This window comes from Podarcis gaigeae (genome assembly GCF_964106915.1).
Source record: "Podarcis gaigeae genome assembly, chromosome: 8".
Classification (NCBI taxonomy): domain Eukaryota; kingdom Metazoa; phylum Chordata; class Lepidosauria; order Squamata; family Lacertidae; genus Podarcis; species Podarcis gaigeae.
This window is the reverse complement of record NC_139684.1, coordinates 53,982,106-53,995,149: the sequence shown is the minus strand read 5'-3', so window position 1 is coordinate 53,995,149 and position 13,044 is coordinate 53,982,106.

Here is a 13,044-nt window from a genome sequence, read left to right as displayed (position 1 = left end):
CGGGGTGGAACTCTTTTCAGCCAACTGGTTTAGTCCCTCCCCTGGATCCATCTCTCCACTCCCTAACCTACTGGCCTCCTTCCCCTGCTCAGGCATGTATTGGGGTATTTAATTCACACCCCCACCATCCTACTAGGACCCTCTCAAGGGATATCCAGCTGCAGTTACCTGAGCTCCTCTAATCTCCCAGCATTCAGCTTTATTGGATGCCCCTGAGTTCTAGTGATATTAGAGGGAGAAAAATTGTCCATGTTTCCCACACCTTGTGTAATCTGGAAGCCCCTACCCTTAATTGTCTGCAGACACATCCCCTCCAATGTATTTAGATCAGTTGTCTTCAACTGGTCCAGACGTGAGAGCCACCTCTTACTCCCAAGCTGCAACATGGGACTCCCTTTCATGTTTTCACTTTTGATTTATAATAGTGCTAACAGTGCACAGCCTTAATCCTAAAATGGCAATTCACTGAGCAATATGTATACTGTTATCTCAGCATTGCTACTCAATGAAAACCGGTGCTGCAATATGGCAAGAGAAAGGCATGAGCATGTGTTTGGCCAAAAATAGGTATCTTTTTTTAAAAAATGGCTTGTGCCTTTTTCCTGCCACGTAGCACCACTTGTACATCAACAGAAGTCTAGTGTCCAGGTCAAGGGAAGTAATAGTTCTGCTCTATTCTGCCTGGGTCAGACCCCATCTGAAGTCCTGTGTCCAGTTCTGGGCACCACAGGTGAAGAAAGATAATAATAATAATAATAATAATAATAATAATAATAATAATAATAATAATTTATTTATACCCCACCCATCTGGCTGAGTTTCCCCAGCCACCCTGGGCAGCTTCCAATCAAGTGTTAAAAACAATGCAGCATTAAGTATTAAAAACTTCCCTAAACAGGGCTGCCTTCAGATGTCTTTTAAAAAGAAGATAACTGCTTATTTCCTTCACATCTGAAGGGAGGGCGTTCCGCAGGGCAGGCAACACTACCGAGAAGGCCCTCTGTCTGGTTCCCTGTAACCTCACTTCTCGCAATGAGGGAACCGCCAGAAGGCCCTCTCAGTGTCCGGGCTGAACAATGGAGGTGGAGACGTTTCATCAGAAGAGTGTGTCTTAGTCCAGACATGCATGCAGTGTTCTGTAGGTCTGGTTAGCCAAAGCTGAAATCCAACATGATGGAAACAGCTTTGCTGATACCCACCTGGTGTGGCCTTGTAACCCTGACCTACTAGTTGAAGACGTATGAGGCAACAGATTAAATACACTTTTTTAAAAAGCTTATCAAGTTTTTAATGGTATTTCTCTTTATTGCTAGCTGTCGATTCAGTCTGTCTTAGCATTGGATTTGTTTTCATTAGCCAGCCAAATCATACTCAAAGTAGACCTGCTGAAACGAATAGACTTACTTAAGAAAAGAAGTTACTTAAGAAACAAAGAACAACCAGCAAAGAATGGAATTTGGGGAAGGTATCCAGCTGCCCTTGTAAGCCAATATTTAAGAGCAGACCCCGACAACAGCAATGTAGCAATGATCTGCTGCACCTGAACTAAAGGTTCCATATTTTTAAAAACAAAGAGCAGAAAAGTATGGCTTCTTTCAAGGGAAACAGCTCAGGGGACCTGCCAGGTGTTTATGAACTAGATGTGTGAACTTTTGAACTGCATTTCTTGGTTGCCACATGTATATATGAAACAGTTACAAATGATACCAGCTTTGAAAGCCACATTTCAAAATTTGCAGATGAGATCAAATTACAGCAAATCAACCCCCATCTCTTACAGTCTGGAGGTGTTAGATTGATTATTATGCTCTGGGACTAATAGTTGGCAATTGCAGATAAATGAAGACTTTAAAGTCTCAGAGCTGGGAAGCAACAGAAGGAATAGCTATTATATGAAAAGCTGTGGCAGCAATTCTTCTCGGGGAAGATGAATGAGAATCACAATGGGGATATCGTGCCGGTTCGCCAGCATGCATTCAGAAATGAAAAATTCAAACAAGATCAGGTTGCTAAAGGGTATGGTAAATAAAGATAAACACACTGGCAATTTTGCTGAAGGCCGCTGGCTGGGTGTCATGGACACTCCGAAGAGTTGTGTGTGTTGCAGGAAAGTATTCCCAAGGTGAGTGTTAGTGGAAGAAGGCTGGAGTGAACTTGAGGGTTAGCATGTATCTCTAGCATGTGCAGAGGGCATAATTTTCTCTAATGCTGGAACAAGTCTGAGCAAGGCAGAAAGGTTTCATGAATAAATAAAAATCCCATCCCATTAAAGAAAATGGCAGAAATCTGGTGAAAACCCACTTTCTTAAGTCTCAATGAACTTAAGAAAGACAATGTTGTATAGTGGTTAGAGTGTCAGATTTGGAGAACCAGGCTTCAAATCTCAACTCTCCATGATGTTCATTAAGGGACCTGGGGCCAGTTACAGTCTCTCAGCCTAATCTACTTCACAGGATTATTGTGAGCATAATCTGGAGAGGGCAAGAAACATATACACCTCCTTTGAGGACAGGTGGGATATAAACATAGTAAATATAGAAATAAATAATCCCCTTAGAGATGAAAGACAAAGAGAGTGAACATATTCTGGAATGCCCCCCTTTGGGCAAGTCTTGAAACATGTAAAGGAGCCCCACCAGAGTGGATTGAACCTGTCAAAGTTCAGGCAGATCCATGCAGGGAACCTTTTAACATTTAGTTATTTTAATGAAAAAAACCACCCCACTCTGACTTTTATATTTTCCGCCAGAACTGGTTGCAAATTGCATGCACAATCTGCTTCATTATTTGGGGTACACACAAGGCCAACACACAGCCTTAGTAGACATTGCCCTTTTCCTCCAGTAAATCGAAATGCATGCTGGAACGGCTATGTGACACTACAACCCAAATGACTTTTACAAAAAAAGGTTATTCTCATTAAACCATAAACTCTTCCACAAGTCATGGTTTCTCCAAGACTGTTCCTATCTTTAGTGGTGATTATGCTGTGCATGTTCGCCGAAAGCAGTAACACAGCAGCAATCAAAATATTTCCTCCTTAATTGAGACCTGTCTCTGCTCCCTCACAAAAGTGAAAATGCTTTTGCTGAAGAGTTGACCGAGCAAGAAATAACACACACAAATGGAATCTGAATCAGAGATTACCTGCATTGGGGTGGGGTGGGGGGGAGAGCAAAAGAGTTTCCAAGCAGGAACCAAGAACCACATTTACGGGGGGGGGGGGGCTGTTTTAAAGGTTGCAAACTTTTGCAGTGATGGCCACCAGTTTGGAGGGTCTCAAAAGGTCATTAGACAAATTCATGGAGCCTGAGGCCATTCAGTGGCTATTAGTGTGGATGACGATATGTCATCTCTGGTACCAAAGGTGGTATGCTTCTGCTGGGGAGCTGGGCATGTTTAGCCTGGAGAAGAGGAGGTTAAGGGGTGATATGATAGCCATGTTCAAATATATAAAAGGATGTCACATAGAGGAGGGAGAAAGGTTGTTTTCTGCTGCTCCAGAGAAGCGGACACGGAGCAATGGATCCAAACTACAAGAAAGAAGATTCCACCTAAACATTAGGAAGAACTTCCTGACAGTAAGAGCTGTTCGACAGTGGAATTTGCTGCCAAGGAGTGTGGTGGAGTCTCCTTCTTTGGAGATCTTTAAGCAGAGGCTTGACAACCATATGTCAGGAGTGCTCTGATGGTGTTCCTGCTTGGCAGGGGGTTGGACTCGATGGCCCTTGTGGTCTCTTCCAACTCTATGATTCTATGATTCTATGAATGGGGAGAGCACTCTGGTGCATATGCGCTGCTTCTGGGCTTACACAGCAAACAAATGAACATTGCATTGTTGCCAGCATTTTGTTTTCAAGTCCTCAACCGCTAAACAAGCTGCTGTTTGTTAACAACAACAACAATCAATTTTTCATATTTGTACCCTGTTATGTTCCCATCTCTTTTCTTTTTCTCTTCTGGAGGCGGCAGCCATTTTGTGTTAGGCCACACCCCTGGCAGTAGTTATTTTGTGACTGGTGCCCTCGGCGCTTTTTCAGAATTCTAAATGTTCCCCCAGACCCAAAAAGGTTTGCTACTGTGGGCCTAAGGGATGGGAAGACTGCATTTTGCAAAGGGCCTGTGGAGAGCGGAGGTCTTGGAGGTGGTGATTATATAATTTGGGAACAGGTGGGTTCCTTTTGTAGGTGGAATGGTTGTGGAGATATGTGGGTGGTTAGCTGCTACATTTTGATTTGTGGGCAGGTATGTACTTCAACATCTTATTGGTTTGTCTGTGTCATTTGTTCTTTTATATTTTTCTTGCCTTTTCCCTTTTTTTCCACATCAAAAGCTGGACAGCAGGAACAACGGTAATAATGTTCTATGCACTTGTTCCCTAACGCTGCCACTTGCTTCCCTTTTCTATGAAAATATCAAGACCATTTCATTGCTTTAATAAGAACATCAGAGATACCATTTGCACAACAGAATACAAGCTGGAATCTCGGAAGATTGACTTCATATTTTTGCAAAGAGCAGAAGGTAAGTAAGGCAGGGAATATGCACGCTGAACATAATTGACTCATGCATTATCTTATCCAGACTAATGTAAATGGGAAAGCACCCTCTGCATCCTTGCTCTGTGCCTGGTCCAATTTGTATTGCCATCTCTGCAGTGTCTTTCGAAAGGTGCTGTGATGAGGTAATTACTAAGCCAATCAAATGGATGGGGAAGACTTTCAATATCACCAGAAGAAACTGGCGGGCCTTGTTCATTGCTTGCATATATTGTCAACCAGCAGAATACCAGGCTCTGCACACACAGATTGCATTCTTTGTGAGATCCCAGCAAGACCAGCCCAATGCCTTTTGCTGCCAGAGGCAGAAAAGCAAATAACACTACCCCTTTCCCCATCCTGCCTGTCTGCTATGTCAAGTCAAGGTTGAGTGTACCCAGAACCAGCCAAGCTACTTTTGCATCCGAAACGGGGGGGTGGGGTATGATTATTTATTTTAAAATATTTCTTTACCACACTTCATGAATATAGAATGATAGGAGTGGAGGCGATGGGATGACTGGGAATATCTACAAATATGGAAGCCACTTCCTCAAGTAACCAGGTCCCAAGTTGTTTATTATAAAGTTGTTTATTTATATACACCACCTTTAACTCCAAGGAGCTTAAAGTGGTGGGCATGGTTCTCCTCTTCCCCATTTCATCCTCACAGCAACCCTGTGAGGTAGGTTAGGATGAGAGGTGGTGACTGATCCAAGGTCATCCAATCAGCTTGATGGCCAAGTGAGGATTCGAATCCTGGTCTCTCAGGTCCTAGTCCAACGCTCTAACCATTGCATCACACTAGGAGCTTGTAAATCAACATACATTCCTCCCTCCTTGAAATTTAAGTTTGGGGAAGAAGGAGAGCAGCAGGCTTGGCAACAGAGAAGACTGGGGATGGCTGGGGCCAACATGAGCCACTTAAAGATGAAAGTTTCTTGAAAGAGAAGGTTGGCTCAGCTTGTGATTGATCAACTTGTCTGGGAGCTTGTTTCCAGATTCCAGAGTTTAGGAATTTGGCTTCATCCTGACCCTTAGGTTGCTTTGCATTGCAAGCAGCATGCAATCCCTCTCCGTACACTGCAGGGACTGGCGATGTGACAGAAAATATCCCTCAATTTGTTTTATATGCAGGCAGTTCTGGTGCTCCTAATCTCCCTTTGGGTTCCTGCAAACAGGGAAGAGAACATATGAGCAGCATTTATTTAGCAAGAAAGTAAGTTCTCTCTTGATATGCATAAGTCCCCAGGTTTGCATTGGCTGAGGCAATGTGAACATTCCTTTCCTGCACGTATAAAACACCTTTCTCTAAAAATAATCACTGTGGTGTGAACTCAATAAAACAATGGTAAAATCATAACTGGTGACCTAAGGAAGCACTTCGGTGGAAGTTGCAAAAGCAGCAGCAAACAATCCCTTGTTGCAAGCAAAATCCATGGAAACGACTTTGCTATTTGCAGGGAAATGAGCTGCAATGGGGCCTGGCCAAATCCCTTGGGGAGGTTGTGGGTGCCACAGCTATCAAGGCCCTGTTGCTTGTGCTCAGTTACCACACCTCTGACAGCAGGGCCTCTGAAATGGAGCAACATGCCCAAGTGGGTTCCTATACGGGGAGGTGGTTACTGAGATAGTCAGGTCCTATAAGAATGTGAAGAAAAGTACCTGTGCATTTTGCCTCGTGTCTCAAGTTCTGCAAATGCTAGAAACCTAGGACTTACCAGTGCATCCTCTTGACCTGTTGCTTTCCCCCTGGGGAAACTGCTCTTTAGCGCTCAGTCAGAGCAAACTGCAACTGGGTTTTCCGCAGATTACCACTTGTTTTGACTTAAAGCTTGTGGGTTTTCCCTGGGAAAGGAGAAGACTGCTTGGACCTGTGCTTGCTAGGCACAGGACAAATGAAAGTGTGGATGAGCCCTTACTCCCTATTTAAAAAGGAAGTTAGGAATCTGTGGAACAGAGGGCAATGCCCCACTTGTGTCCCCCCACGTTCCCACCTTCATGTGAGCTTGGGGACCTTATGTTTGCCTCCTAGTGTGCCATTCTGCCCTTATTTGAGCAGTAAATGGGGCTTTTATTCAGCTGGAACTTGCCAAAACTCAGTTTCTGCTCCTCTCAGGTGGGCGCCATTGCCATTATAAAAGAACAAGGTGAGTATTCATGGTGAGTTCCGTCACCTCTTTTTCTAGAAAAATAGCATTGCTTTTCATGCGGAAGGATGAAGATTCAGTCTCCGATCAAAGATCTCAGATACCAAAGTTGCAAGAGATCCTGGGAAGCTGCTCTCAATCAAAGGAGACAAATCTGGTTCAGGTGATGGTAGAATAAGATAGTTTCTCATTCGTGCCACTATAAAGAATTGTGCTGTAGAACACAGCCCTTGAGTGGGCTTTGCCCATCTGCATATCTCAGATTTTTAAGTGTTTGCTCCTCCATAATTGTGCTCTTGAATACGTTTAAGTGCCCATGACAACAAACTACACAGAGATTTGGATGGAGTTGTTCTTTATGTAAGCGCGCATGGGGAGAGTAGCAGCATAGAATATCCACACAATGGAAAGATATTTCAAATGCTGGATGACAAAGCATCTGGGTCTTCAGCACAAAGGATAACCTTGCCGTATCACTCTGCATAGTCAGTCCCATCTGCTAAAGTGACTTTCCATTTGTCCTATAAATAAATCATTGCAGCTCACAAGACTCATCCAATGAGACAAAGAAGGTGCCTGGTCCTCATAGCAAGGAAAGGGCAAAAATCTAAGTTGTTGTGGAAGCCCATAGAGCTACAGATCTAGCAATCCAATCCTATCTGTGCAATTGTTGTCTAGCAGCAGGAGGAGGGCATGTGATGTGGCACAATGCTTCCAGCACCCACACAGAGCAGAGTTGTGTCATACAACTCCAACGCTGTACCCCAACACTGGGCCTGGGGGACACGGTGGTGCTTTGGGGGAATCATGAGAAGCTAAATTCACATGCTCTGTCCCCAGCTTCTCTAGATGCAGTTCTGAGACAGAGAGAGACTGTCCTGGCTGTCATCCCAAAGCACAACAGAGGTTCTTATGTGTAAGAAAAACAGCTTTCTTTGAGGCTTACAATGATTCAGATCCATCTTCAGTACACATTGCCAAAGGCATGACTAAGAGTTCAAGAATGACATCAGGGATCCAAGCCAGGATGACAGCTGCAAAGATGCAAGGGGATTTGGGAAAGGCTCAGTTGTACCTGTGTTAGCTTTTTGATGTTATCTAACATGTTGTATGCTCACTGGAAGGACAGATCGTGAAGCTGAGGTTCCAGTACTTTGGCCACCTCATGAGAAGAGAAGACTCCCTGGAAAAGACCCTGATGTTGGGAAAGATTGAGGGCACAAGGAGAAGGGGACGACAGAGGATGAGATGGTTGGATAGTGTTCTCGAAGCTACCAGCATGAGTATGACCAAACTACAGGAGGCAATGGAAGACAGGAGTGCCTGGCATGCTCTGGTCCATGGGGTCACGAAGAGTCGGACACGACTAAACAACAGCAACAACAACAACATGTTGTACCTTCTCTGCTATTTCGCCTTGTTGAAACCTTGAATAAAACCCTCAGTGTCTCCCCTTCTCAACCCACTCAAACACCTCCAATTGTTTTAAACCTGCCTTCTCCTTTGCCCCCCTAGTGTGCCCTGACTTCATACAAATCCAAGATTGTGATGCAGCACAACAAGCACTCCAGTGCAGACTGTGTGAAGACAATTTAGTGTAAATACAGTATAGAGAGGAAAAAGCCAAAGTGGGGGTGGTGAAATTCCAGCTTGCAAGCATAACTAGGCTCCCAGTTTAGCATGCATGAGGCCATTTTGTTCAAGCCACACCACCTGCCCTTCCCCTGGCACCATATGTGCTGTGAGTCTGGTAAAGGTGGGGCTTTGGAAAAAAGGGAGTTTTGCAGACATCACCAATCATCTAACTGGCAGTGCCTGCAAAACCCCTTGAACAGCCCCAGTGTAATAGTTTGAGTGCCTGTGGCTGAGGGTTACAGTCTGGAGAAATAACTTTGTGCATACTGCCCAACTTTTTCACCCCCAAACCAAGATGTGCATATTCCAAGACATCTTCCCGTCCCCCAAAAGCGCTTTTCCAGGGCAAGAGTGCAGCACTAGAGAACATGAGATCATGGCAGCCAAAATGGCCACCGTGATCTTGTGGAGAAAAATGGGGTGCCTCTTTTTTCCTGAGGCACTTGGCAGATATGTCTGTGGTGTGTCTTCTTTAACCAGGGTTCAAACCACCACAGATCGGAGGCTTTCCTCCATCTGTCCTTATGAATCTCAGCCAGCAGAAGGACCCATTTCCCCCTAGTTCACTCTTGATAGTCTACATAGATCCCTTGTTTCCATGGTGTGTGTCACACAAAAAGATGGAGCTTTTCTTGCCTCAGGCTTTGTAGCAAAACCAGAACCTTTGAAGGAAGTCAAATATCTCTGCAAAATAGGCAGGAAATTAACCAGTGTTCCTGGGATGACTCAGCCATCTACTGCCCAGAATAACTTCTCTGTGTTATACTTTGCAGATGAAAAGTTAGTGGAGAAGAATGGTTTCTTCATCACTGCCACAGCATTCCTCTCTCTGTCTGCCTGTCTTTCTCTTCCAGATTCTGTGTAGCAACCAGAGCGGACTTGTTTGCAGGATATCCAACTGCTCTGCTGGTTCACCAACCTTCTCCTCCATTAACTCCACTAGTGGAAGTTGGCACAATGACTCCCACGAGTGCAAAGGGGCTTCCCCCGTCTCCCCCCGACATACCCCCCCTGCACCTCTCCCAAATCTGCTCTGGAGGGCTGAGAGAACCCCCTGAAGATAAGGGGGTGGGGGAGGAGAGGAGAGGGAAGATGGTTCTGTCAGGCCAGCAGAAATGAGCACCCTACCAGACATATCTCCTTGGTGCTACATTGAATTCCACCCAGTGCATTTTTGCTTCAAGGAAGAGGTACTTGCCAAAATAATGGGTCCAGCTTTGGGATTCTGCAGCTTGGTGCGTCGTGCCAAAGGTGAACTGCTCTGGAAGTTGTACGTATGTCACCTTGGCACTCAAGATAACCCTATAATTAATTGCTATGGCTTTGAGCTCAAATATATATATATGCCTACTTTGATACACTAATTGGCCAGTTTTGATGGCACTCTTGTCTGTGGGTCTGAGATACTGGACTCTGAGCCCAGCCAGGGGAAACATTGGTAATGTTTTGAGTACTGTCCTCTTGTGTTCCCATCCAGGTAGGCCATGTGATGTACAGTATACCCCTTCAAGGCACCTTGCAGATCTCGAACCCCTCTCCCCTAGCTCTGGATTCTGCGTTCAGTTCACAACACTTGGTGGAGTGGAGATTAGGCACGCTTTGCTCCTCTGCCTCAGGCTGTCTTGGGCCAGCCCTGACTGCAGCCTGTGGGGCTCTTGAGAGACTCATACCTTTTGCCTTGCTGAGTGAAAGAGAGCAAATGGGGGAGGTTTATCACACACCTTAGAGAGCCATCCCATCCTGGGATGAATTTCACCTGAAAGTTCACAAGTCAGACAGGCCTGAGGTAGGGCACCGGCAGGGGAGCCATCAAAGTTACATAATCACTTTTCCTGAAGATTTGAAGAGGAGACTGGGTGATGGACTTGGGCATCTGATGGCGGTGAGGATAACTGAAGCCAATATGTTCCCCTTGCAGCTGGATGGCTGTGAGGTCTTTTCCAGCTCATGACTTCCACATTCCATATTTCGCTCATATTTCACAAAAGAAGCTCACAGCATGAGCACACACAGCAAACATTTATAATTAACACACAGAAATACATTGTGAGCTGTTGGAAATTTCACAACAGCTGTCCTTTATTCAAGCATTGGATCACAGGGTTTTTAGGGTAAAGGATGTAGTTCTGAAACTATATATCATTTCAAGAATATTATTCACAGAGTGGCTAAACAATGATGCAACAGTTTACAATCTATACCTCATAAAGCCCAGAAGCCCCTGATGACACAATAATGACCAGTAACACAATCATGTGTGTATTTACTCTGAAAACAACTCCTGCTTTGTTGAATAAAGCTTACTCCCTTGTAGGGCTGTACACAATGTTTCTCAATAGGATTCTTTTTTTTGGTGGGGGCTATTATTTATTTAACCTGGAAAAGGAACCCTTTGCCAACCTGGTGCCCTCCAAATGTTTTGGGCTACAATTCCCATCAGCCCCAGCATCATGCTGATGGGAGTTGTAGCTCAAGGCATCTGGAGGGTGCTGGGTTGGTTAAGGTTGGCCCAAACCATCCTAGTCACTGGAATAAATATGAAAACGTGATCTTCATACATCTCATCTTCAAAATATAGGGTTAAAATTGGAGCTCCAAATGCTTATTTCCTGGTAAACCCCTAAAACTGAAACTTAGCACACATATAGTTGAGGGCTCGTTGTTGATTACAGGGTGGGGAACCTGTGACCCTCCAGGTGTTGTCGGATTACCACGCCCATCACCACCCTGTTGCCCAATGCTGGCTGGGGTCGAGAGGGTTTGGAGTCCAACAATATCTGGAGGGCTGCCGGTTCCCCAGTCCTGATTTACAAAAGGAGTCTGAATTAGAAGCCCTTTCCCTGAGTGTCCCTGCAGACACTTGATGGATCCACAGAGAAGGGAATAGGGATGTGTGCCAATATATTGTCTTGATCCACTTCCATCATCTGCATGTTTGATGGAAGGAGTGAAGGGGGGAATTTGGCTGTGGGGTTAGTCATCCTCTGGAGGGCTCTACATGTGTTGACTTTGCCCTTGGAAGCCTTGTAAGAAGCTGCTGCAGGAGAGGGACTGTGAGCAACATCATGGGACAGGTGTTTCTAGGACTAAGGTGAAGCTGCCTGTTATTTTTTGCTATTGGATGCTGCATGTTACTTAAGTAATCTTGTTATATTTATAGTGCTGAAATTGTGGTTCCTTGTATCTTATTAAATTTTCCCTCTGCTATGTTATTGTGAAATTGCTTTTGTAGTGTTTGTTTGAAGTGTGTCCCTGTTTCTTTGCAGTAGCTGCTCAGAGCATCGTGTGTGTGTGTGTGTAAAAGCAGCATACAAAAATAAAAATGAGTGGCTAAGCTCACTGTTAAGACCTTCTTCCAAATATGCAGAGGTCAAGGGGCTGAGTGCATTGGCACTGGGCAATGGGGGCCAGCAGGCACAGACCTCGCCCCCGTCTCTCACATAGCAAGTAAACATACGAGGAAAGAGCTGGAGATGTTTGCAAATCTCTCTCCAGGTGGCTAGAAATACCCCTTCCAAATGGTTTTGGCACTTCCACAATGCTAAGATTTTGGAATGAGCATAGCTCAGGATGCATTGATTAAAAGGAGAGTCTGAAAACCAGATATTTCGGGACATGACAGTAAAAACTGGAGGAGGTGAAGCCCAATCCAGCAGAATGCAAGCCAAAGTTGCTCAAAGGATGGAAGGTCAGTCTGTTGGAATTTTGTTGCCTCATAGAAAAGGGACTCCTGTGAGTTTGCAGATCAGTCATGATGCTGCTCACATCAATCAGTAATGTGAGGTCAGGAGGTTGCATGAAAAATTTGGCTGCTAGTGTATTATTGGAATCAACTTGGCATGGCCCACAGTGGCAAGGATCTTACAGGAGGATGGAAGATGTCTCCATGTGCTGTGGGGGTCCGTTCAATATGCACCCGCCCCCTCAGATATGGCCATTGTGGTGATTGATCATATATATTTAGCATGAATGTTGAAATGGAAGGGAAAGTGAGGCGAGGCTGTCAGTCACCATCACTGCATTCAGCCAGGACAAGTAAGAGTCACAGTCTGGCTTTAAATTAGAGAGGAAGACAAGCATTCTCTAGAACTGCCTGAAATGCAGCAGCAAAACATACAAATGAATTCCGAAAAGCTATTTTCCTTAATAATGAGCCATCAGTTCATCAGGACAAGCTTTTACAGTTCTCCACTAAGAATTAAGCAAAAAAACAAAAGAATGAGGAAAAAATAGGCATGGCTAGAAGAAGCCAGTTACAACAAATTTCAATGCAGATAAAGGTTATATATATATATATATATATATATATGCAGGTTTTGGTGCCAACACCAATCAACCACACCAGACCCAAACCCAGACCCTCTCCACAGATGAATTACTGACACCATCCAGTAGCCAATCCATGGTGGCACCTCCGGATGCTGCACCCCCCTGCAATCCCTACACAGATCTGGCTGACACAAGCCACAAAACCACAGCTCGCCCCTATACACGAAGCCAAGCCAAAGCACAACTAAGTGCAATACAGCCATCTTCTCAGGAAAACTCTTCACAAAGTTCAAGAGGTCAAGACACAAAGACTTTAGCAACTAATCCACACCTAATGACCCACCTAAGTGGTACTCAGGATATCACTCAAGAAATCACTCAAGGTATCTCTCAAGTAATTAAGGAACAAAAGAAGAAAAGGCACACTAGCCTGGGAACTTCCTCTCTGCCCA